At 39.1% G+C, this 25,359-nt stretch overlaps 1 non-coding gene across 6 annotated transcripts in view; it reads right to left on the minus strand.

Annotated features, from left to right (window-relative positions):
- The window catches only part of LOC100738624, a 117,964-nt gene continuing 93,233 nt past the window's right edge, over positions 629–25,359 (minus strand). For all 6 annotated transcript variants that reach the window (XR_002336375.1, XR_002336372.1, XR_002336373.1 and 3 more), the window contains 3 exons: positions 13,566–13,740; positions 12,868–12,921; positions 629–678 (listed from right to left, as the gene is read on the minus strand). This is a non-coding gene — a transcript (uncharacterized LOC100738624). The remainder of the gene's footprint in view (positions 679–12,867; positions 12,922–13,565; positions 13,741–25,359) is intronic.

Below are 25,359 nucleotides of genomic sequence, written 5' to 3' on the forward strand. Positions count from 1 at the left end.
TTTTCTATTTCCTGAATTTCCTAAAGCTCAATTTATGTAAAACCCTAAAGTTACACTTGTACCTTTTCAAAAAGAGGCCCATTAAAGGATGCTCCCTTCAACATTGTTTGCAACACTGACCTCCATGTCTAATAATAGGGGAATGGTGAATAAATTAGGGTACATCTGAACTATGGGATGCAGCAGTGTAAAAAAATGAAGTGAATCTATGCATACTGCCATGAAAACAGTTCCAGGATGTACTGGCCAGTTAAGAAAGAAGGAAGTTATGGAATACTTTGTGCTATATTAAACATACTAAACACACCTATTCTAAATATTGCATATACAAAACATGGTTTGGGTATATATACCATGCATCACCACATACTTGAAAGAATATATACCAAATTCATAATAGCAGTGACTTCTTTGGAAGGTACTGCACTGACCATAAAATAAAAGGAAGATTTTAATGTTATGCAGAATGATTGAATTTTTAGAATTAGAATATATACCTTGGAGTTCCTGCTGTGGTACAATGGGATTGGCAGCATCTCTGGAGCACTGGGACACAGGTTCGATCCCCAGCCAGGCACAGTGGGTTAAGGATCTGGCATTGCCACAGCTGTGGCGTAGGTCACAACTGTGGCTCAAATCTGATCCGTGACCTAGGAAACTCCATATGACATGAGGCAGCTGAAAAAAAAAAAGAATTAGAATATATCCCTGTATTACTTGATGATTAAAGAGAAATTTTTAAATTTCAAAAATAAAAGAAAAAAAAAGGAAAATTAAAAAGAAATAAAAATTAATAGTAATTAATTATAGCTGTGAAAAGTAAAGCAATTATAAACATTTTAAATATAAAAATGTGCAATATCTCAAAAATACCTGGAGCTACTTGAACAAAATCTAGGAAGGGATTGAAGAAAGAAGGATACAAAAATTAGCTTTCATCTTCTTTAGAAAGGAGAGGGAAATAGTGTGGGTAAGAATGCATAGGTATTAGTTTGTTCTTGTGAATAACAGAGAAATTTAAGTTCAAATATACTTTTAATGTAAGGGTAGCCAATAATAGAATAATAATTGGCCATCTAACTTTCAAATCACTTGGAAAGGGGGTCAAAGGAAACTTAATCAATACAGCAAAAGTCTGCAAGGGAACAAGAGAAACTAAAACAGATAGTAAAGAGATGATTTTATGGGAAAATGTAGAACACCAAAATGGACTCAAGAGCATATCAAATTTGCCTAGTGGACTAACCAGGAAAGAAACTGAAAAGGTTAAAAATAATAATACAGTAGTTAGGAAGGAAAAAGCAATAAACCCAGATGGTTTTACACAATCCCAACCATAATTCCAAACAAAATCTACTTAGAAATTTTTAAAACTGATGCTAAAATTCTACTTAAAGAATAATTTGGAATGAGCCGAGACATATTTGAAAAAGAAGATTGAAAAGGCTTTACCATGTACAGTAACATATTATAAAACCACAGAAATTAAACCAGTTAGATTCTGACTCAGGGATAGACACATTTCATGAATAGAGATTAAAGAAATGGATTGAAGATATTGTGGTATTTACAGTCAAAATAGAAATAACAAGTTAGTTGAACAATGATAACTTAGAGAAAAACATTAGCATTCTTTATTAGGATTTACATAAAACTTTAAGTGTAAAAAAATCATAAAGCAGAGTTCCTGTCATGGCACAGCAGAAACGAATCTAACTAAGAACAATGAGGTTGCGGGTTCAATCCCTGGCCTTGCTCAGTGGGTCAAGGATCCAGCATTGCTATGAGCTGTGGTGTAGGTTACAGACACTGCTTGGATCTGGCGTTGCTGTGGCTGTGGTGTAGGCCAGGGGCTGTAGCTTCGATTGGACCCCTAGCCTAGGAACCTCCATATGCCACAGGTGCAGCCCTGAAAAGACAAAAAAAAAAATCATAAATATTGATTCATAATATTAGAATTCTGGACTGGGAAATACCTTGCTAGACATAGCAAAGGAAAAAGAAAAAGACTGAACTTAGACTATTTCCAAATTAAAATATCCTATAAAGTTATTAAAAAAAAAAAAGATGGTTCCATTTCTCTCCTGTACTTTCCTTCATATGGAAGAATGAGGGCTTTGGATAGAGGATTTTGAAGATCATTTCAGACTCTGAAATGATAATTCTCAAACATGCATATGATTTTACTTCAATTGTGTCCATGTCTGCATTGTATTACATATAATGTAAGCTCCTTGAATCATATTTTTAAATCCATCCTTCTAATCTCTGCCTTTTGATTGGAAAGTTTTATTTACATGCACTGTAATTATTAAGTAGGATTTATGTCTGTCATTCTACTTTTTTTTCCTGTCTCATGCCTTTTTTTCTTCTTTTGTACCTGCAACAAAGAATACAGGCTTTACAGGATTAGTTCAGGAAAGTTGATAAACAAATAAACCAAGAGCAGCAACTACAACCAAGAGCAATGATAACAGTCCCATAAGGGTGAAGGGTGATCTGATTAATGGAGTTGCCGCTAAAGTCTCTGCTGAGCTTGCTAATGATTGAACAGAGATTTTCCTAAACACCAATAAGTCTGTCAACATTTGTCAAAAAGGGTCCAGGGTTTATTACAGCATATCTTCCATGCTCCAGGAGTTTATAACTCTGCTTTAATCTTCACTTCCTACTCACGCAATCTCACAGTAAGGTAGAGGCAAGAGACTAGGGCCTTCTCAGGTCTTTCCTGGACGTAAGCACAGCCCTGCATGTGTAGGGCCTTCTAGATTGCCAGAAATATGTAGAAGTTTTCCCTAGTGCTTTGTGGACATCTTGTTCCCATGCTTTTTCTTTAAAGTCTCTTGGATCAGCCTCTTGCATATCCTAACCTGTGTCCCCATCTCAGGCAGTTGTGATGTTAAATGATTTCCACTGATTGTTTTTGACAAACACCCTGGGGAGAGGCTGTTCACACAGAGCAAGTTCTGAGTCCAGTCAAATAAAGACAAATCTTGAGAATGGGGCTGGAGCAGCCAGACAGATCAAATAGTAACGATTCTCCCTCTCCCAGGAGAGACCTTTGGGGGCAGCTCCAAACTTGTCTGCTCCCTCCAGTGGCTGCTAGGCTGCTGGCTTTCACAGTTGCCATGGTTACAAGGCCTTTGGCTTTCAAGGCTACTGCAGAGCTGTAGAGAAGGGGAGAGAGCAAGTTACAGTGCCTCAGCTGTTTTTCTTGCCTATCTTGATGTTCCTTGAATTGTTGTAAACATTTGGTTGCTTTCCAGAAAGTTCTGAAAAAATTTTATTTTTGATCATTTTTGTTCTGACTGCTTTTATGGCAGAGTAGTTTTTTGAGATCCTTGCTCTATCATTTCTTGAGAAGCCAGTGTGCTTCTGCCATTTAGTTTTAATTTGGTAACTTACCTTATTGATTTATAGAAGTTTCCCATTTAAGTTTTTAATTGATTCTGAGTATGAGTCTTTGGTCAAATATATGCCTTGTAAATATCTTCCCTGGGTTTCTGTCTCATCTTTTCACTCCGTGGATCTAATTTGTACTTTGATGCTTACCTGAATGATTTTGTTATGTAAAGAGGAGTAAACACTTGGGTTCACCTGCCAGATAGTCAAGAGTATCTATTGGCTCAAGTACGAAGACATGGGAGGAAGAAATTCATGTCACTGAGTTATGTAGCATGATTAAAATTCTTTATATCACATTATTTTAATATTTGTGTTACTCGGTTATAAAAATTGAATAACATAGAAATAATGGATAAAATATAAAATTTTCTCCTCCTTCTCTTCTATTCATGACTTAATCTCCATTGTCAATACTGAATGGATCTTTCCTAACCCTTTCCGATGAATTTACACAGACACACATCCACGCACGTTTAGGTGGTGAAATTTATAAATGGGATCATACTAGCTCTGTTTTGTGACTTGATGGTTTTCTATTATTGTTATTTTTAAAGGCTATAAATCATTCAATAGTAGCAGAAATACTGTTTTGCTGAAGATTAGATTATTTCCAGTTTTCCATGCCAAGAAAAAATACTGGAACATCTTTGTAGATAAGTTTCTAGATTTATATGTAAATATTTTCTCAAGACTTGTATCCCCAAAATAGAATGCCTGGGCCAAATGATGGAAACTGTCTGTCATTTATATTGAGTGGCAACTTGCCTTGCAGAAACACTGCATCAAGATACACTTTCACCTATAGTTTATTGAAATGTGTCTTTTCTTGCATCCTCCCCAAGTAGTGGAGATAAGCTTTTTCTCTAATTTTGACAGGTGGACGGCTAAAATATATCTAAAGTTTTTAATTTGTGCTTCTTTGATTACCTGTGACATGGAGAATCTTTTCATTTGTCCCTTTTTATCTCCACTTCCATGAATTGTTTATTCTTATCTTTCAACTGTTTTTTCTTATTGATTTGTATTTTCTCTTTAATATTCTGAATAGTAATCTCTATTAATACATTGTCAATATTTTCTCAGCTTTGCTGCTTGTATTTTAACTCCACTTATGCCGTCTTTTTATATTGACTTCTTAAAAAGAGATTGTCTGATTTATCTTTGGGTTTCTCAAATTTGTGTCTTGTTTAGGAAGGCCTACCTCAACTGACTATAAAAATATTTTCCTGTATTTATTCTAAAATTTTTATAATTTTGCTTTCTCATTTTTATAGACAGTGACAAACTACCTTCCAAGAGGGAGTTCTTTTTCCCTGCATCTCTTGTAAATGTATAGGCTTTATAGTGACTCTAGCTTTATGTTTTTTCAAAAGTGCAGGAAATTACCCAGTAATCATTTATTAAATTATCCACACTTTATCTCATATTTGAAATGCTACCTGTATGAAAACTAAATTCTTATGTTTGTGGGAATATGTCTTGCAATTCCTATATTTCACTGATTGCTATCTCTGTTTCTATGCCACTACCTCACTGTTTTATTTATCATAGCTTTATGGTATTTTTTTCCCACCTGACAGTGACAACCCACTCTTTTCCCTATTCTTCTTTATAAATGTCTTTGCTATTCTTCTGCACTTTTCTCTCTCATGTGATATTTAGAATAAGCTTCAAATTTCTAACAGAAATTCTGATGGAATTTTGATTAGTGTTATATTTAATTAATGAATAAATTTTTGGTAGGTAGATTTGATGTTTATATAATGTTGGATAGTCCCATCCAGGAGATATATATTTATGCCTTGATATATGTCCTATAAATTTTGTTTGTTTTATTCATATAATTCTAACATTTCTTAGTATCTTATGAGTTACAAATTGTAGATGGCATTGTTTTGGGTTTTGGTGTTTTGTTTTGTTTTTTTTTAAAGGTGATTAAGGGCTGATTTCTTTTTTTTTTTTTTTTTTTTTTGCCCTGCTGTACAGCATGGGGATCAAGTTACTCTTACATGTATACATTTTTTTCCCCACCCTTTGTTCTGTTGCAATATGAGTATCTAGACATAGTTCTCAATGCCGCTCAGCAGGATCTCCTTGTAAATATATTCTAAATTGTATCTGATAACCCCAAGCTCCTGATCCCTCCCACTCCCTCCCTCTCCCCCTGGGTAGCCACAAGTCTATTCTCCAAGTCCATGATTTTCTTTTCTGTGGAAAGGTTCATTTGTGCTGGATATTAGATTCCAGTTATAAGTGATATCGTATGGTATTTGTCTTTCTCCTTCTGACTTATTTCACTCATTCTGACTTATTTCACTCATTTCACTTAGTTCCATCCATATTGTTGCAAATGGCATTATGTCATTCCTTTTTATGGGTGAGTAGTATTCCATTGTGTATATATACCACATCTTCCTAATCCAATCATCTGTTGATGGACATTTGGGTTGTTTCCATGTCTTGGCTATTGTGAATAGTGCTGCAATGAACATGCGGGTGCACGTGTCTCTTTTAAGTAGAGTTCTGTCTGGATATATGCCCAAGAGTGGGATTGTGAGGTCATATGGAAGTTCTATGCATAGGTTTCTAAGGTATCTCCAAACTGTTCTCCATAGTGGCCGTACCAGTTTACATTCTGGTGGGTTTTTTTTTTTTTTTGGCCGTGCCTGTGGCATGCAGAAGGTCCTGGGGCTAGGGATCGAATCCATGTCACAGCAGTGACAATCCTGAACAACTAAGCCACCAGGGAACTCTGGCATTGTTTTATTTATTACATTGTATAATTGGCATTGGTAGATACCATCAATTTTGCATGTTCTCGTTTCCAAATACATTTGTTAATTCTCTTATAAATCCTAATAGTTTTCCAGATCATTTACTTGATTTTTTTCTTGATTTATTCTAATAATTAGAACCTCCATAAAATATTGAATAGCTACAGTAGCAATGGTTATCCTTTGTCTTTGCCAATTATACTGGAAATGGCTTTTAATGTTTCACCATCAGGTTTATTTTGGAAATTAAGGTTTCCCATTTTTTTTATAAAGAGTGTTTTTAATAATCATTATCATGATTGAGGATTGAATTTGGTCTCTCTTTTCATTTGCTAATGTAGTGCATTAGATTAATAGGTACTCTGATGTTGAACCACCTCTCTATTCATGAGATGAAACCTACTTGGGCATCATGTATTTCTTAAATACCATTAGATTTGATTTCTTAATATTTTATTTATGTACTTGCAGATATACATTCCAATTGAACTATAATTTTCTTTTACTTGAGTACCACTCCTATCCAATTTTTACATCAGGGTTATGCTAGCTATATAGAGTAAAAAAGAGAGCTTCTTCTTTTCTTTCTTAATACCCTTTAGCACTTTAAAATAGTAATTATCTATTACTTGAAGATTTCACAGAACTCATCCATAAACTTGCCTGTTGCCCTTGGGAGATGTTGATATTTATCTCTTCTTCATTATTTACTATAGTTAATGACCTAACCAAATTTTCTTTTTGAGCCAATATTATTTTAGATTATCATTTATTTCACCTGGATTTTCCAGCTTTGAGTGCTGTCAAGTAGAAACAAAAAATGAAATGTTTGGGGTGGGTAAAAAAAAATGTAATGTATACATGTAAGGATAACTTGATCCCATTGCTGTACAGTGGGAAAATACAATTTAAAAAAAATGAAGTGTTTGAATAAATGGACTAATGAATATTTCCTTATTTGGATTAAAGATGACATTGTTTCTTTCTCCTTTACAATGGGGGGGACCCAGTTTAGATAATACTTGGAGGAGCTATGATTCAAACCACATATCTCTATTGAGCAATTTATAAAGCAAAGCAATCCAGTTTCAGCTGTCTCCTGCTCAGCACTAAATTGTGTTCACATTGTCATAAGACAAAACTGTACATGAGGATTATGAAGTTTCTTACATTTCAGTTGAAAAATTAAACCCTTCAGTCACGGAGAAATAAGTGAAAAGGTGCGTGACAGCAGGTGCAGCCACTGAGACCCCTCACAGTGACTAATGCAGCCTTAGAGATGAGGATGTGTCAGTAGAGTCATGAGCTCCAAGAGCATGTGCTGGGGAGTTCCTGCCATGGTGCAATGGGTTAAGAATCAGACTGCAGCAGCTTGGGTCTCTGCAGAGGTGCAAGTTCAATCCCTGACCTGGGACAGTGAGTTAAAGGACCCTGTGTTGCCCCAGCTGTGGCAAAGGTCACAGCTGCAGCTCAGATTCAATCCCTGGCCTGGGGACCCTCCATATGCCATAGATGCAGCCACAAAATTTGTGTGTGTGTGTGTGTGTGTGTGTGTGTGTGTGTGTGTGTGTCTTTTCAGGGCCACACCTGCAGCATATGGAAGTTCCCAGGCTAGGGGTCTAATCGGAGCTATAGCCACTGGCCTAACCACAGCCACAGCAATGCCAGATCCAAGCCACTTCTGTGACCTACACCATAGCTCACAGCAATGCCAGATCCTTGACCCACTGAGTGAGGCCAGGGATCAAACCTGCAACCTCATGGTTGCTAGTCAGATTTGTTTCCACTGCGCCATGACTGGAATTCCCATCCACAAAAGTATTTTAAAATAGAACACAGGGAGGGAAGTTCTCATTAACATAGCCCACCCTCAAGCCACTTGCAGAACAACCAAAGAGAACAGGGGCTGACTTCCTGGTTCCTCACACAGTAGCCCCTATCATATCTGTCCACCATTTCCCAGCTGCAGGGCTATCCACTCGCTCCCTCCCAGCTGCAGAGGTGTGGCCCAACCAAACCAGTCAAGCTAATCCCATGTACTCTACTGCTGAGATTGGTTCTCAGGTAACCGGGCTGAAAGGAAATCATCCCACAGCACTTGTCTGTAACATTCATGGGGTTGCATTGTTGGACCCCTGCTCTGTTTTTTGTTTTTTGTTTTTCTGCAAAGACTTTATTTTTTTTTAATTTGTATAATGATTTTTTTTTCCATTATAGCTGGTTTACAGTGTTCTGTCAACTTTCTACTGTACAGCATGGTGACCCAGTTATACATACATGTATACATTCTTTTTTCTCACATTATCATGCTCCATCATAAGTGACTAGACATAGTTCCCAGTGCTACACAGCAGGTTCTCATTGCTTATCCATTCCAAAGGCAATAGTCTGCATCTATTAACCCCAAGCTGCCAATCCATCCCACTCCCTCCTCCTCCCCATTGGCAACCACAAGTCTATTCTCTAAGTCCATGAGTTTCTTTTCTATGGAAAGGTTCATTTGTGCCATATATTATATTTCAGATATAAGTGATATCATATGGTTTTTGTCTTTCTCTTTCTGACTTACTTCACTCAGTATGAGAGTCTCTACTTCCATCCACGTTGCTGCAGATGGCATCACTTTGTTCTTTTTGATGGCTGAGTAGCATTCCATTGTGTATATATACCACGTCTTCCTAATCCAATCATCTATTGATGGACATTTAGGTTGTTTCCATGTCTTTGCTATTGTGAATAGTGCTGCAATGAACATGCAGGTACATGTGTCTTTTTTAAGGAAAGTTTTGTCTGGATACACACCCAAGAGTAGGATTGCTGGGTCATATGGTCGATCTATGTATAGTTTTCTAAGGTGCCTCCATACTGTTCACCATAGTCGTTGTACCAGCTTACATTCCCACCAACAGTGTAGGAGGGTTCCCTTTTCTCCACACCCTCCCCAGCATTTGTTATTTGTGGACTTATTAATGATGGCCAATCTGACTGGTGTGAGGTGGTATCTCATGGCAGTTTTGACTTGCATTTCTCTAATAATTGGTGATGTTGAGCATTTTTTCATGTTCTTGTTGGCCATCTCTATATCTTCCTTGGAGAAATGTCTATTCAGATCTTTTGTCCATTTTTCCATTGGGTTGTTGGTTTTTTTGCTGTTGAGTTATATAAATTGTTTGTATATTTTAGAGATTAAGCCCTTGTCAGTTGCATCATTTGAAACTATTTCCTCCCATTCTGTAAGTTGTCTTTTTGGGGTTTTTTTATGGTTTCCTTTGCTGTGCAAAAGTTTGTCGGTTTGATTAGGTCCCATTGGTTTATTTTGGCTTTTATGTCTGTTGCCTCAGGAGACTGACCTGAGAAAACATCGTAAGGTTGATGTCAGAGAATGTTTTGCCTATGTTCTCTTCCAGGAGTTTGGTGGTGTCTTGTCTTATATTTAAGTCTTTAAGCCATTTTGAGTTTATTTTCTTGCATGGAGTGAGGGTGTAGTCTAGTTTCACTGATCCATGCTCTGGTTTTGAGTTATATTCTTGTGTCTGTACTTCTAGGATAATTTTTGAATAGCCACACCAGCAGAGTTCAGCATCAGGCTTTACTAGCGGTATCTCCTGATTCTTTGGGAAAGGACGTGACAATCCTAGCCTCTGCGGCTCAAGCACAGACATCAGAGGCAACAACTCCAGATAAATCAGAATACAGGAATCTGATTTCAAACATTATCTCACTGAGACAGGGACTTTACTCTGGGTATTTAGAGATGGGATTCTGGGGTTCCAAAACATATTTAAATTGTTTCTAAGATACAGTGCGTTTTCCTGGAAGAAAGTTGATTGATTTTATTGGATTCTCCAAGGAGTCAATGAATTAAAAAATGTTAGTGTATTAGTGAAGGTTGTCCAGAGATAAAGAACCAATAAATTAGATAGAGAGGTAGATAGCTAGGTAGGTATGTAGGTAGGTAAGTAGATAGATGGATGGATGGATGGATGGATGGATAGATAGATGTATAGATAAAGATATCAATATAGATATAAAATGAAGAATTGGGGAGTTCCAGTTGTGGCACAGTGGAAACAAATCCTACTAGTATACACGAGGATGTGGGTTCAATCTCTGGCCTTGCTCAGTGGCTTGAGGATCCGGTATTGCCGTGAGCTATGGTTTAGGTCACAGACGCGGCTGGGATCTGGAGTTGCTGTGGCTGTGGTGTAGGCCAGCAGCTGTAGCTCCAATTCAACCCCTAGCCTGAGAACTTACAAATGCCGCAGGTGCGGCCCTAAAAAAAAAAGCAAAAACTTTAAAAAAAATTTTTTTAATTAGAAAATAAAGTGAAGAATTGGTTCATGCGATTATTAAGACTAATAAATCCCACAGATCAAATGTCTGCAAACTTGAGACCCAGGAAAGCCATTGATGTAATTCAGTCCAAGTCCAAAAGCCTGAGTATCAGGGTATAAATGATATAAATTCTAGTTCAAGAAGATGAAATGTGATGTCCCAGCTCAATCTGCGAGGCAGGAAAAAAAAGGGGTAGGGGCAAATTCCTCCTTCCTCTGCCTTTTGTTCTATTCAGTTCATCAATAGATTGGGTGATGCCCAGCCCCTTGGGGAGGGCAGTCCACTACAGTAAGGCTATTGATGTAAATGCTAATCTCAACCAGAAACAATGTCTAATCTGGTCCCCATGGTCCAGTCAAGTTGACACATAAAATTAACCATCACAGTAAAGAACCTTTGAAAGAGGTATTATGGGCCAGTTTTCTTGCGTTCAGGCAAAACCAGAAGCAGTCATCCAAAACAGGCAAGACTGAGGAGAGCAGAGGCAGGTCTATACCGCAGGTAGGAGACAGGATGTACATCTCAGCCATTTGGCAGTGGTTCTCAATTTTGGCTACACTCTAGGATTTCTGCACTGGGGACCTTACAGAAATTCTCGACGCCCAGAGAAGGGCCCTGTGAGTTGACCAAGACCACGTTGTGCATTGTATCCAGGTTGAAGGTGTTTGTATTTCTATGATTTAAGGATTCTTCTCAAGAGAACCTTGAGCATGTTCACCCAAAGAGGTCAAGTTTCTTTCTTCAGTTCTGCAGCCCCACAACAGATCAGATCACAGTTCTTCAAGGGAAAAAAAAAAAAAAATCCCCTTCCTTCCAAATAGATAGAGTCAGACTTATAAAGGTAATTACTTGGAGTTCCTGTAGTGACACAGTGGTTAACAAATCCGACGAGGAACCATGAGGTTGCAGGTTCGATCCCTGGCCTTGCTCAATGGGTTAGGGATCCAGCATTGCCGTGAGCTGTGGTGTGGGTCACAGACACAGCTTGGATCCCACATTGCTGTGGCTCTGGTGTAGGCCGGTGGCTACAGCTCCAATTAGACCCCTAGCCTGGGAACCTCCATATGCCGTGGGAAGGGCTCAAGAAAAAGGCAGAAAAAAAAAAAATAAAGGTAATTATTTGGGAGAATAATTACTTGTGGTGGAATTAAAATTCAATGTTTATGCACAGACACCAAAGTCTTACCTGCTCCTGATTTAAAGGATAACATTAGACATGTACTTGGTAATACTCTTGAATGGCATTTAGGAAGCACTGGATGTTTCCTATTAAGAATAGCCTGATATCTATGTTAGGGCTTCCTGATATAAATACCTAGGACTTTCACCTATTCCCCACGAAGACTTCTACACAGTCTGAAAGTTTAAAACCTTATATTTTCTTGATGTTCATCCCAAATTTTTCAGTTTCATTTCATCCCGTTACTTTCAATGGCAGCCCCTTACGTCACATTATCTAAACAAATAACTTATCTAAGCAACACATTATTTCAGAGAGAATTCATTCCTAGCAAAAGCATGTATTTCTAAGATTTCCATTCTCTTTGCAGCCTATGAAAAATGATCATTGTAACTAGGCATAGGCACTATTTAATTTTGATTAGTGATCTACAAAGTAAACTGTGGAAACACAAAACATCCAAATTGGGACAGAGTCTGAATATAAGGCATGTTAGCAATATACTTTGGTAAAACATTTAAAAGGAGTTTATTGCTTAGCTGTTTTTAGCATTTATCTTAATTATTTAAAACCCTATTTTTTTAAGCATTAAATAATGCTTCCTGCAAATCCCCCTTTGGCTTGAAGGTAAGCAGGCATTAACTTTTTTGCAGATGCTAAGAAAAGCTTGAAATGAACTGCCCCATTCCACATTAGTGGGCAGTACCTACTAATGAGGTACTACCCCAGGTGTATCTCTGGAAATTGCCCAACAACATATAGTAGCCAGTCTTGGCCTATGGTTTCATAAGGACAACAACTCTATAAGACACTGATGATAGAGGAAATCAGAGTTACAACCTCAGAAGGAAATTCAAGAGGTCGCAGAGAACATGTGCAAGCAGTCCCCAGGCACCATTAGGAAAAGGAGGAATTTGGAATTGAGGCCAGCATCTTATTGACCTGCATTAAAAATGGCTTATTTTCTAACACACACTGTATTTTGGATGTACAGCTCTGAGGTGGTTAACTTGAGTATTAAATTGAACTTGAAGATATCTACACAGTGGTGTTCCCAAGGGATGATCATTTAACATTAAACATTAAAAAATTTAAAAAAAAAAAAGAAATTTCAAGGCGAGGTCTCTTAAAGTTATCAAAGTTTCTTAGATTTTCATCAAATTGCCTACTTACTCTGTAGGTCTGGTGGTTGGAAATCTTTTCCAGTAGAGATAAACACAGAAAAATCTATAAAAAAGAAATTACAAGATCCACTAAGGAACAAAAATAGAAGCAATTTCTAAACCAGAATTTTGAAAGGATCTTAGGGATTTTTTTTTTTTTTTTTTTTGTCTTTTTAGGGCCACACCTGCGGCATATGGAGGTTCCCAGGCTAAGGGTCACATCGGAGCTACAGCTGTCAGCCTAGCCCACAGCCACAGCAATCCCAGATCCAAGCCACATCTGCGACCTACACCACAGCTCATGGCAACACCAGATCCTTAACCCATTGAGCGAGGCCAGGGATCGAACCCGCATCCTCATGGCTACTAGTCAGGTTCATTTCCACTGAGCCACAAAGGGAACTCCAGGGATTTTATTCCATATCACTAAACAAAAATGAAACAATAGCAAATATAAGGTAACATAGTATTTTCCATAATTATCACAGCTAATGGTAGGGTTCATGAGCATGGCAGCATAGATGGATGGGGATTAACCACTCTTCCCATATTCTATACATACGAAAACTTGGCTGTTTCCTCATAAATGATTTTTCTTGCAAAAGGAGCAAATATTTTTCATACATAATTTCTATAGTGTTCTTTTGCCTACGGATACCATCCCTTTTTGTTTGCCCCAACTAAACATGTCTTAAGATGTTAACATACCGTAAGTTGTTATTATAGTATTTGTGGTACTTTTGCTCCAAAAGACTCATCCAAAAGGTTGGTCAGGTTGCTGCTGAAACACCTCTCGGCTCTGGTTATGTGTCCACTTCTATTCAGCAAGGCTGACAAATACGAAGAAATTAAGCGTGGTCTCTGGGCTAAAGGAGTTAGTAGTCTAGCAGGGGAGAAAAAACATGCACATAAATAATTATGATACAAGGTCAATGGCATACATAAAGTGTGGAAGGATGTCAGAAAGGGAGCACTCACTTCCAGTGGTGGGGAGGGCATCATGAGATTTACAGGGAAAGGTGCATTTGATCTAGGCATTAAAAGACAGAGTATGGCTTAAGAAGTCAAAAGAGGGGGAAGAGGAGAAGGCAGAGAAAAGGGAACAGGAGGGGAGGAGAAGAGGTGGAAGCTAGGGTGCAGGTAAAAAAGCAGGGAGAAGGAAAACCCAAAAGACTCGCACCTTCTAAGAAAAAGAATGGAAAAACATGGAGTCCAGTTAAAAACAAGTTATGGGATAGAGTTTGTGCCTAAGTAATTGGAGACACATACAGGAAGAGTAGGTAATAAAGAAGGATAGATTGATTGGTTGGTTAAAAAGCTACAGTTTTTACCCCCGCCCCGAAAAGCTCTACATTCTCCTTTAATGTTGTTGTAAGAATTGCAGTGTGCTAATGGATACACCACAATTTATTCATCCACTTAGTATTTATGGCCATTTTACCATTAATGGATATTTGGTTCATTTACAGTTGAAAACTAACATCAAAATTCTGCTTAGAACATTCTTATATGTCTCCTGATACACAAATGTGTGCATTTCTCTAGGGATATACCCAGGAGTGGGATTGCTGTGTTGTGAGGTATGTGTCCCTCCAATTTTACTGGAAAATGCAAACTGTTTTCCAAAGTAATTGTATTAATTTCTATGTCTACCAACAGTGACTGAGAGCTCTCTTACTCCACATCCCAGCCAACACTCCTTATTATCAGGTTTTTCATTTTGTCATTCTGGTGTTTGCAGTGGGATCTTGCCTTGTACTTTCTTACTATTAATGAACTTGAGCATCTTGGCACATTCCTGCTGTTTGGATTTCCTTTTTGTGAAGTTTTATTCAAGTCTTTTGCTCATTTTTTCCATTGGGTTGTCTGTCTTTTTGTAATTGATTTGTGGATCCAAGTTCCATGCTGATTATGTCTTGCAAGTATCACTTCACTTTGTGGTGTGTATTTTCACATTCTTTGTGGTACCTTTTCATTGAGTTTAATTTCAATGTCATTACAGTCTTTTCTTTTTCTTGCATATTAAAACCTTGCCCAATGGCATAAGGATAGTTATAATCAGATAAGCACTTTAAAATGTGCTTTTTCACATTTAAGTTTATAACCCACATGAAATTCATTTTTGTGTCTGGTGTGAGGAAGGGGTCCAGTTTCATTTTTTTCCCACTGAGACACAAAGTCATCCTAGCACTGTGTAATGGGGAGACTATCATTTCCCCAACTATTCTGGAATACCTCTTTTGTCATAAATCCTACCAATATATGCATGAGTCTGGCTGGGGTATCCCTATTCTTTTTCCAGAGTCTGTTTATCTGCAACAATACTACATCGTCACAATTGGTATTGCTTTCTAAGTCCTAATATTTGGTAGACAAATCCTCTCTCCAATTCCTTTTCTTCAAACATGGGTTGACTATAATTGGTATTTTTTTATTTCTTTATAAACTTTGATATCAGCTGGCCAATAGGGAAATCAGTCTACTGGGATTTTTATTGGGATTCCATTAAATATGTAGATTTTTGGGGGGAAAATTTAAATCTTTAGGATTTAATACATGGCATATCACTCCATTTATTTAGACCTTCCTTAATTTCTCCCAATAAAGTTTTAAAAATGTTTCTTACAGAGTACTTGTACATTTTTTTTGCTAGATCTCTCACTAATGTAAAAGTCTAGGGTCTTTTTACAGTATATCAAATCATTTATAATATCTGACATTACTGGGCCCCCTCTGTTTTCCAGATATTATACTAGCCACTTCAAATATACTATGTTTTGTGAGGTATAATCCTCACAAAAACCTTAATATCTTCTCCTACTATTATGCTCATTTTACTTATGAACATACTGATACTCAAAAGGGTTGACTACATCCCTCAAGGTCTCACAGTTAATAAGTAGCCACGTCAGAATTTGAACCTAGGCCCATCTGACTCCCAAATCATGCTATGCTACTACCTCCGTGGGAGAAGTGCCCTGAGGGAATTGAATGTATGTCACATATACTTCGAAGGGTAGGAAAGATCAAGGACATGGGGCACTGACCAGGGAAAGTGTAGGGAGGGGAGAGATCCCAAGCATTCAGGAAACTGAAGTCAGATGTTGAGGAAGCAATGATAGGGACTACATAACGTAGGCAGGTGCTGAAGACAAACATGGCTCAAGCTGCCATTTTTCTTAAGGTGGGGAAACGTCAATCATTAGCCTGGGAGCTCACGGAGGTCAGGTTTGCTTCAGGGGCATCACTCCTGGAGACACAGAGACCATGCAGCGGTTTATATTTCCACGTGCTATTTTTAAACAGAATTTTATTACCCCATTTTCCAGTCTCTTTCAACTGGTACCTTTCATTCAGATTTTCATCTTGGCATACACATTTTCCCTAATGCTTATGGCTGTTTACTCAAGCCAATTTCAAAGCTAATTTTGGAAGAACTCATCTATATTGAATACACAGGACATACGAGAACATGCCTTTTATAGAAGATTTTTATAATCAAAAATTCTTTGATATACTTCCTAACCATCCATCTGCAGTTTTTAAAATGTAGTTAAGAATGCAACTGGCCGGGAACTCTCAGATGCAGGATGACAGTACAGATGGTCCAAGATTCTTAATGGCTGATGCTAGACTTCAGAGTGAGGCTGTTTAATAGTGTTGATCTTCCTGCCTCTTGAATTCCTCAGAAAATGCATGTTGCATTGTAGTTGATTGTGAAGAGAGATAGCTGTACAAGGTGAGCAGCCATTCATTGCAGCTTTGGAATAATTGGCCTCCCTCCATTGTTCAGTTCATAATAGCTGCAATAGCTCAGTGCTAAAATAGATCCAATTATGTAGAAAAATATTAAAGGAATAGCAAGTATTTCCTCAGCTACCAGACCTTGCCTAGAAAGTAAGCAAGGATTTTTTTTTTTAATCTATGACTCTACATAAAATACAGAAACCCAGAAATAAAAACATAGAAGAAAACCCTCACTTCGTGTAGGTTCAGACAGTACTGAAAACCACAAAAGTTAAAGTACAATAGGGATATGGGAAGATTATAAAAAGTATGAGGCATGATTTTCTTTATTAACTTAAGGACTTTGATGTGTATTTTACCTCATGGTAAATTATGTCATCTGAGACAAATGCTAACAAACAATGTCAGAAATTTGAGCATTAATGTACTTTGTAAACTATTTGCTTCAAAGTAAATTAAAGCTTTTTTCCACATTTTCCCCCAATTTTTATTTTATTTTATTTTATTTTTTGTCTTTTTGCCTTTTCTAGGGCTGCTCCCACGGCATATGGAGGTTCCCAAGCTAGGGGTCGAATTGGAGCTGTAGCCACCGGCCTACACCAGAGCCACAGCAATGTGGGATCCCAGTCGCGTCTGCAACCTACACCACAGCTCACAGCAATGCCAGATCCTTAACCCACTGAGCAAGGCCAGGGATCGAACCTGCAACCTCATGGTTCCTAGTCAGATTTGTTGACCACTGCACCATGAAGGGAACTCCTCCCCCAATTTTAGTATCTCCTTTTATGAGCCATTTTTAATTTCACTTGTCAATTGTTGGCATTCTCATTTGGGGAAAGTTCTTCAATTCTTTTGATTGTCCTTTCCATAGCTCTTCCACTTGAAGTTAGCCCCATCTTATGATATTTTTTTCAATTTTTAAATAAATTGTTAGAAAATTGGGAAGATGCTTTCTAAGAAAAATTATGTTGATGTTAGGTCCTCCGGCCAGTTCTTGAAAACAAAACCATTTCTTACAAATTGTTGCTGGAGTGTAGCTCCAATGATACTTCAGGGTCTATATACCATTTCTTTTTTTTTTTTTAGGGCTGCACCTGTGGCATAGGGAAGTTCCTAGGCTAGGGTTTGATTCAGACTGCAGGTGCTGGCCTACACCACAGCCACAGCAACTCAGGATCCGAGCCACCTCTGTAACCTATACCACAGCTCACGGCAACACCAGATCCTTAACCCACTGAGCAAGGCCAGGGATTGAACCTGAGTCCTCATGGTAGTTACTAGATGGGTCTTTACTGCTGAACCACAACAGGAACTCCCAGAGTCTATATACTATTTCTTACAATCAGATCATGGGAAATAAGATTCCTTCTCAAGCTGAGATGTCAGAAAAGCATTTTCTTCCCCTGCTGCGGTGGGACTTGGACCTCCCCTTCATCTGTCCCTTCTACCTTCTGAGGACTGACAATGGTGAGACTTCTCTAAGCCAGGACACCTAGGGTGGCTTCTGTAGGCCAGTGAAGGGGTTCCAGCCAGCAGGGCCAGTGGTGGGCTTCTAGGAAATGTGGAAGAGGAAGCAGTGCCTTGGGTGGGAGTTTGGGGGAAGAGGCACAGGTTCAGGGTCTAGTTTCTGGATCAAGGCTTTCTTTCCATATTCTGATTTAGCCCAGGTTTTGTCTTCCTCTGCCAATGCTTTGTTTCTCATACTATTCACAAATAGCGGTCCCCAGTCTCTCTTATCCTTGCCTCTTCCTGTTGCCTCTACCCAAGATGGCATTCCTCCTTCACCAAATATGAATAAGATCAACTATCTGCTTCCCTCCTTCAGTCTTCATGAGCCCCTTCAGATGTTCTTAAGGATTCTGACCACCGAAGGTGACTGGGAAACATTGGGTGATAAGGTGATTCCCTCTTGCTGTTTGTCCTCTGTTCTCCCCTAGAACGCAGAAGGGAAGATCAAATCTCCAGCCCATGTGAACAATGAATCTTACACATAAAGGCTCAAGTCAGAGTTCTCCCATCTCATGGGGTCTGAAACAAAAGCTTTCTGGGAAATTTTTTTCACTACAGGAGCTAAGAACTGCCCTCTTACAGGAACATGTGAAGGATGAATTAGGGTAATGTGGGTAAAAGTACTTAACACAGTGCTTGGCACACAGACTGTCTTTAATAAATGGTCACTTCTGTTCCCCTTTCAGAGTTTGGTCAAATGAGGAAAGCAGCTATTTTCACAAAGCCAACAACCACTTGGCAGGTTTAATTTGAAAATTAACATACTAATATGTATTCTGCAAATCCTGTTAACAGAGGTTGTCAAATAGTGGGTCCACTGAATTAATTACACTTGACATCTTTAACAAGTAAGCACAGATGGCAATTTGTAGTCAATGGTAATCTCAGATCAAACTATTTTAGCATCAAAACTTGACTTATTATGAATTAATCTTCTCAGTTTGGGGTTTTCTTCTGTGCAAAATATTTCCTGAACGTAAACAAACCCAAAAAACTAAAGCATGATTTTTGCGGTTAACAATAGAACAAAAGTAAGCTTGTTTTTGCCATAAAAGGTATTGTTTGAAAGATGAAGTTCATAATATGGGGAAAATTATAATATAAATGATGTTGTCAAGTCATATTTTTCATGCCATTACTCTTGTTTTATGTGTAGCAAAAAAAAAATGAAACTAATAGTTTCAGAAGGATTTCTCATGGGAGTTAGAAATTCTGGACACTTCTGAGTACATCAGGTTTTGTTCACTGGAAAATGGAAAACCATTTCAAAGGGGTATCATAAAAAAGGGGAATGAGGTGAAAGGGAACAAACAAAAATAGAACAAAGGCATTATTGCCAGATCATTTTAGGTTTGAAGTTCAGCCCACCACTCATTAGCTCCATGATGGTAGGGAGTTTAAACTCTGCAAATCTTGGAGTTCCCATTGTGGTTCAGCAGGTTACGAACCCAGCTGGTATCCATGAGGGTGTGAGTTCAATCCCTGGCCTTGTTTAGTGGGTTAAGGATCCAGTGTTGCCAGGTCGCAGATGTGGCTCAGATCTGGTGTTGTTGCTGTGACTGTGGCGTAAGGTGGCAGCTGCAGCTCCGATTTGACCCCTAAGCTGGGAACTTCCACATGCCACATGTACAGCTGTAAAAAGAAAAATAAATTCTGCAAATCTTAATTTCTTCATCTGTCAATAGTGTGTAATAATAGCTGCATTGCAGGCTATCATGAGGATTAAGTAAAGCAATCGATATACCTTTAGCTCAGTTTCTGACACATAGTAGGTGCTTAACAATATTAGTTCAAAGCCCCCTCCGTTTCCAGATGAAAAAATATAGAAAGCATTCCTAGAGTATTATAATTTACTTTTTAATAAGAAAATATTTCTGTAATGTTTACTCTGTGCTGGTTTATCCTGAACGCTTAAAACATACCAATTCATTTAATTCTCATCACAACCTGTGAAAAATGGTATAATAATCTCTCTTCTACAGATGAAGAAACTGAGGCACAGAGGGTTAACAACTTGCCCAATGGACACAGCAGGTAAGTGGTGGGGTCGCCTTCAAACCCTGCCCATCTGGTTTGCATTTAAATCCTACACAGGCTGGTCTCTCAGAGAAAAACAAAGCAAAACAAAACAAAAAAATTCAATAGCATTCTTTGATGTCAGAAGATAATTTCATTATCAGGAGTGAAACATAAGGGAGTTCCTGTCATGACTCAGTGGTAACAAACTTGACTAGTATCCATGAGGATGGGGGTTTGATCTCTGGCCTTGCTCAGTGGATTAAGGATCTGGCATTGCTATGAGCTGTGGTGTAGGTTGCAGACGTGGCTAGGATCCCGCGTTGCTGTGACTCTGGTGTAGGCTGGTAGCTGAAGCTCCAATATGACCCCTAGCCTGGGAACTTCCACATGTCATGGGTGCAGCTATTAAAAAAAAAGAAAAAAGAGTGAAACATAAGCTATCAAAGGGATGGTCATACATAAAAACATCACTAAAAAGAAAATATTCCTAAATAATGCCCTCAAATATTGTACCTTAAGGGATCTATGGGCAAATGTGGAAAATGAAGTGTGAGGATGAGAAGACAGCACATCATGATGATGGAGATGAGGGCTGGCAGGGCAGTGAGAAAGAAGGCTAAGGCCATGGCTGGGACATCATTACCAAACTCATCACAGCTACAATGGGGCTTTCCCACCATTTAGGTGAGTAGAAATGGTGGTTGGGATAGAGCTGGTCCCCAACTTTTAGAAAACAGTACCATTGCCATTGGGTGCCACCCATCGGTGTTTTGGGTTGTGAAGTTTTCTTTAAAGCAAAACATTAAGTGCTAATGGAACTCTGTATGTCTAGCTTCTACCTCTGTGGTGGGAAAGAAAACAGAAGAGTCTTATAGTGGATGCTCTACTCACATCCACACCCCCCTCCAGGATGAAGGACCCCCCCCACCCCCACTCCTACCTGCAATGAGCATTTTGCTGGTAGAAACCCCTCACCTGCCAGGCCCCTTCAGGTAATGTCTCAGCTGAAGAACCACCTTATCCAAGGTCACACCTCTTCAGGGCAGACCAATCCAATGACTGGGCAACACAGAGGTGTAAGGAGAGAGTCCCCTGGATCCAACTGAGACAGCACGGAAGGATTATCTCAGCATCTGTAGTTCCCATGAGGTTGGCTAAGGCTGTTGAGCCTGCATCTCAGCCCAGCTTCTCCATCTGCCTAATCCTGCTGCTGCCCTCTCTTTCCCTTCCTCAGGTGTTGAGCCCAAGGGCACCAGTAAGCATCCTACAAACTACTCCTCATTCAGAGCCTGTTCCCCAGTAAACCCAACTTGGCAACCAATATTTTTCCAGGTACTTTCATGTATGTACATACGTATCTGCCTATCTATCTATCATCTATCTATCTATACTTGTCCGGTAATTCCAAGTTCCAATAATCTTAACTTTAGCATATTTCTAGTCTCTCCCTTCTACACAGGCTGGAGGCCCTTGAGGTGAGTGATTAATTTGGCCACAGAGAAATGACAGCAGAAGCATCCAGGCTTGGATCGCACTTAGCAGGCCTCACTGATAAAGGCATTTAATGGGCATCTCAGAAGACTGTTTTCTTGAGGACACAGACATGACACCATAGTTCTAGACTCTCTCTGGTCTGGAGATTTGCCTGAATGTTAAAAAAATAACTCTTAGTAAAATATTGTCATTGGAAAGAAAGCTAGTATTATTCCTGAACAATACTAGGAATTATAGGAATTGGCTTATGAAGAAACACATTTTTTTCTAGTTAATTGGTGTGTGTGTGTGTGTGTGTGTGTGTTTGATTTGTTTTGGTTTTGGTGATGGAGTGCTGCACAGACTTTACAAGCATATCTTTGAAACAAGGCTGACCAAATTTCAGGCCTGCACATTTTTGTGGGCTCAGTGATAAAACCGAATGCTGCTATTTTAAGAAATGATTAAGAGCAGCTTTTTTTAGACCCCAAATTTAATCGAGATTTTTCTTTCTTTTGTCAATTGTTCTCTGACAAGCAAATTCATTTCCAAGTACATTAGGCTGAATGAGATTCCACGAGGCCCGGGAACATCTTTCCAGACTCCCTCTCAACAAGGGGGACAGTGTCATCTTCTGGATTAGAAAGCCCACTTCAGAGGGAGCTTGTCACAAGCCTGCTGGTAAGACCAAAAGCTGGGCAGGGTCCCAGGAGGAAGCTGGCGAGGGGCCATGACCAAGAATGCAAGCTTATGAACTCCTGACTCATTCCCCTCCTCGACAGACAGCTGAAAAGCATATGATCTCTTGGAAAACCGAAGCTGTTGATCTCTTGACATCTAGAACAGCTTTCCTAGACTCTGCCGTGTCACCTTTTCATTTGGGAGCTTGTTATCTAAGCAAAATTGCTAATAAAAACTGACACCAGCACCTTTCTTGGAGTTTGGATTGACCAGCGTTAAAGGGCCATGACCTAATTGGAATAGTTCCTATAAAATGATATAGCCATCAGGTGTGGGAAAGCATATAGAACGTGAAATGTATTATTCGCATTCACAACAAATATAATGCAATAGGTGGTGATGTATATAAACTCCTCTCCTGTTCTCTAGGTCTAAAGAAATCAGCACTGAGAAACTGAACTTAAGACTGATTAGAGGAGTTCCCACCGTGGCTCAGCAGAAATGAATCTGACTAGCGTCCATGAGGATGCAGGTTTGATCCCTGGCCTTGCTCAGTGGGTTAAGGATCCGGCGTTGCCATGAGCTGTGGTGTAGGTTGCAGACATGGCTTGGATCCCGTGTTGCTGTGGCTGTGGTGTAGGCCGGCAGCTATAGCTCCGATTAGACCCCTAGTCTGGGAACCTCCATATGCCTCAGGTTTGGCCTTAAAAAGACAAAACTAAGACAGATTAGAGGCTACTCAAGACTAATATTCTCCCATTAAGGAAAAAAAAAGTATATATGTGATCATATAAAAGTATAAATGTGATATATGGAAAAAACTTTGATGCACCACAATTCTTTTTGTTTTTTGTTTTTTTGCTTTTTTTCTTTGTCTTTTTACAGCTGCAAATAAGGCATAGGGAAGTTCCCAGGCTAGATGCAGAATCAGAGTGCAGCTGCAGGCCAATGCCACAGCCACAGCAACACCAGATCCAGATCTGAGCCACATTTGCAACCTACACCACAGCTTGCAGCAATGTTGGATCCTTAAACCACTGAGCAAAGCCAGGCATCCTCACAGACACTCTGTTGGGTTCTTAACCTACTGAGCCACAATAGGAACTCCAGATGCACCGCGATTCTTATAAATAAGGAGGTAAATATCCAGTCTTCACAAGCCTCTTTTGCATTTGGTTGGGGAAGGGAGTGAACACAAGATCTTTTCTTCAGTTACAGAGAGTGCCACCAAGGGGGAGGTGGGCAACTATTCCAAACTACACGCAAGGCTGATGGATGAGTCCCAATCAGTACAGAATTTCCCTGCTATTCTTTCACACTGCCCCGCAAATTTCTTTCCTAGGCTTGAAGCTGCACCAATCCTGACTGTAAAGATTGGCATTCTCAAAAGCTCTCTGGTGGAAGAATCCACATCTGAATAGCTTAAGCGAGTCTCTGTGTTTCCATTTTCACTGTCAGCATTTCCCAAAGGGTGACCTCTGGAATGTTAAAAGGTGTTACCCAATAACATCTTCCATGGTCAGACCCATTTGAGAAAGAATGGGCTTAAAGATTTCCTGCTGCAGAGGGGGGCATAGTCTACAACGGGTGTTTGCTCTCCAAGCAAGAAACAAAGTATGCACTATCTCTCAAATTTATTGAACAATTTAACTTTTTTTTTTTTTCAGAGAAACACTTGTGGGGTGAGAGTCCCAAGGAATATATTGGGGGAAATTTTATAATCACTTGGGGGAAATCTTATGAAAAATCCTGTTTCCTAAGTCTCTCATTTTGTATCCATATTTTAAAATGTTTGGTTCCTACATGTAGTGACTGGACAGCATGTGGGTAAATGTTAAAGAAATCTAATTAACATACTGTGCATTCTGACTCAACTCACTCAGCATTTAGAAAAAGCCTAACTTTGTGTGCTCAGCTCTTTTAGAGTTTCAGGACATTTCAATACAAGATTTCAAATAGATAATAAGTGGTATTAGTGTAGTTTATAAGGCCTTGGTTAAAGACACCCATTCAGACAGCAAATTAGTTCATTCTTACTAAGGTTCCATCACGCTGATGGAAAGAAATACCTATGTCCTTGCCCTTTCGGAGCCTCAGCCACTTTATTTGATAAAGCATTTTCTGATCTGCAGCCTCTGATAATACCTATCAACCACCAGCAGCCAACTTTGATACCCTGTTCAAGGGTGAGGTAAGCAGCTTTGACTTGAAAAGGATCAGAAACAATTACAAAATCGAACGAGATACTCCTGACATGGCAGGAAGAAGGCATAAAGAGGTAAAATATCAGGAACATGCCTTAATCAACCCACAGAACCAGCAAGACTCTCCTTGAACACACGCAAAAAAAAAAAAAAAAAGGCTATAATATCAAGCAAGAAAACAGCTAGCATGCAGAAACCACTTAGCTAATCCCTGTGCCCAAGCTTCATAATCCTTAAAGTGAGCAATAGCACCAACATCAAACAGGATTGCTATAAAAATTACCTAGTGCTTAGCAGATAGGAGGCACTCAGTAATAATAATTATTTATTATATTATTATTATTATTAGAACACAAAAAGGTGAGTGACAGAAATTCCAGTAATTTGCTAAAACTGCCAACAATCTCATGACTCCCTCAGGATGTTATTAAAAAGCCAACACTAGGAACTAGTCAATGAAAACACAGATATCATTCAAAGTAAAGGAAGCAAATTACAGGTGGAATTTTAATCCAGGAATCACTGAGATTATTTTTTTCCAAGGGGGACTTGACTTTTGCCATTAGTTGCAATGTCCTCATGAGGACTCAGAGTTGTTACTTTTCCCAAGAAACTGATGAAATGGAGTTCCCATCGTGGTTGATTAATGAATCTGACTAGGAACCATGAGGTTGTGGGTTCGATCCCTGGCCTTGCTCAACGGGTTAAGGATCCGGCATTGCCGTGAGCTGTGGTGTAGGTTGCAGACGCGGCTGGGATCCCGCGTTGTTGTGGCTCTGGCATAGGCTGGCAGCTACAGCTCCAATTAGACCCCTAGCCTGGGAACCTCCATATGCCAAGGGAGTGCCCCTAGAAAAAGCAAAAAAAGA

This window comes from Sus scrofa, chromosome 10, assembly GCF_000003025.6.
Source record: "Sus scrofa isolate TJ Tabasco breed Duroc chromosome 10, Sscrofa11.1, whole genome shotgun sequence".
Taxonomy (NCBI): domain Eukaryota; kingdom Metazoa; phylum Chordata; class Mammalia; order Artiodactyla; family Suidae; genus Sus; species Sus scrofa.